General features: G+C 42.3%; 1 pseudogene; it reads left to right on the forward strand.

Moving 5' to 3' along the window:
• The first annotated feature begins 314 nt into the window (after positions 1-314).
• On the forward strand, positions 315-1,252 carry LOC144773965 (olfactory receptor 52K1-like; annotated as a pseudogene).
• The last annotated feature ends 1,074 nt before the right edge of the window (positions 1,253-2,326 follow it).

The following is a 2,326-nucleotide window of genomic DNA, read 5'->3' on the forward strand; positions in this document are numbered from 1 at the left end:
TCTCCTTTTTTAGTACAGAGGTGCAGGGACAGAGGGAAATTAGCACTAACGTAATGATAATCCAGTATGAACCCAGGTAAAAATCTAATCCAGTACAGCAAGATCATTGTTCATCTACTACACAAAGAACCTTTTTAAACTCGATACTGTCACATTTATCATTTGATAGGAGGCAGATAGAGATTACCTTTAATAATGGTCTTCAATTATGCCTCTCTGATGTTGCAGCTATACCTCAGTTATTGTTCTTTTTTTATTTTGTTATAGGAAAGAAGATTCCAAGAAATGCTGACCTACATTTGCTACCAAATACCATGGGTGAATTCAACATCAGCAATGCCAGCCCTTCAGCTTTTCTTCTGATGGGCATTCCAGGCCTTGATGTTCTATATACTTGGATGGCAATTCCCTAATTCTCAGCTTATATCCTTGCCCTTCTGGGCAATATGGTCCTTCTATTTATCAACAAAATAGAGCCTAAACTTCATGAACCCATGTACCTATTCCTTTGTATGCTGTCCACCATCGACCTGGTTTTATCCGCTTCGACAATGCCCAAAATGCTGGCCATCCTTTGGTTTGATTCCAGAGAAAATTCTTTTCATGGCTGCCTTACCCAGATGTTTTTTATCTATTCTTTTGCTATGATGGAGTCTGCTGTGCTTTTGGCCATGGCCTTTGACTGCTATGTTGCTATATGCAATCCGCTGAGATACAAGAGCGTCCTGACCAATCTGGTCATTGTAAAAATAGGACTAGCAGCTGTAGCCAGAGCTGTTGCTGTGGTGATTCCATTGCCCATTCTGTTGAGAAGAATGCCCTTCTGCAAGTCTGTTGTGATCCAGCATTCATACTGTGAACACATGGCTGTTCTGAAACTGGTCTGTGCTGATACAACGCTCAACAATATTTATGGCTTTGCTGCACTCTTGTTTGTTGTTGGCTCAGACTTGATGTTTATTGTTATGTCTTATGTGCTGATACTTCGGGCTGTCTTCAGACTGACATCCACAGACAAACGTCTGAAAGCGATTGGCACCTGTGCTTCACATATTTGTGCTATATTAGTGTTTTATATCCCAGTAGTTCTCACTTCTATCATTCACAGGTTTGGCCACGATGTCCCACTTCATATTCATATATTGCTGGCCACCTGCTACCTAATGGGACCACCAGTGCTAAACCCAATCATTTATGATGTCCAACAAAACACATAAGGCAAAGGGTGGAGAGATTCTTAAAGATAACTTAGTCTGGATTGATGTGCCTATTTGATATAGAAAATAAAGGTCATGCCAATGAAGTCCTACTGGCCTTAAGTATGCAGGAGCGTTGTTACATTATCATAGCATCTTATATACCATGATACACCATGTTTTTGAGAGGGGAAAGGTATGAGCCATTCCCCTTGCCACAAATGTTCTATAGGACAAAGCCAATGATGTGTCATCTTAGTGAAAAGAAAAATATCTAGAAGCGGTGCACATATATCTTTTCTAATGGAGGAATATAGCTCCTTACAACGCATGCGATTTGATTGCATGCCATTACAACATGGTCCTTGGGGCATGCTGGACTTAGTAATGGTATTATTTAAGCCTCCAAACATACCAGCTGGTCCCCCCTGAACTTAGGACAACCAAGCCCAATTGCCACCTGCTGGAGAAACAATGATGTGCTACTAAGAAACCTGCCGAAACAACAGCTCCCAAAACAGAACTCACCAAATATCGCTGGCACATCAATGAAGCCAAATAAGCAGCTATCACCAACTACATCAACTCAGCAGCCAACAACATAAAAGAAATCTTCATATAGTGAAAGAATTCTCCAACCCCACAGCCACAGAGAATACAATCGAACCCTTCACAAGAACTCTGAGTACTCCCACTGTAAGTTGAACTACATCAACAACAATATCAACCTTCAACCTGCCACCCTCAACTGCAACGACCTCTACCAACCTGCGAACATCTGCCAAACATTACCACCTGGTCTCCAGTTACGGCCCTGACCACCTCAGCCATCTTGTCTTCCATCCACTCCGGGTTACCCAATGACTCCTGCCCCTACCACAGCTACAACCAGGGGGGGGCTGGTGGAACTTTAAACTGGTGGGGCGTAAGCAGAACAAATCAACGTATGCGAGCGAGCGCAGCGAGCGCGCCCGACAGCAATAAGGGGGGATTGGAAGCGTTCTCCCCCATGAAGATTTTTTTTTTTTAATCGGCATCTTTTTGGCACGATTTTCAGCACTATTTCTGGTATAAATGAACTAAAAATTCAGTTTTTCTAGGCATTCATAGACGAAAACTCATACATTATT

This window comes from Lissotriton helveticus, chromosome 8 (genome assembly GCF_964261635.1).
Source record: "Lissotriton helveticus chromosome 8, aLisHel1.1, whole genome shotgun sequence".
Taxonomy (NCBI): domain Eukaryota; kingdom Metazoa; phylum Chordata; class Amphibia; order Caudata; family Salamandridae; genus Lissotriton; species Lissotriton helveticus.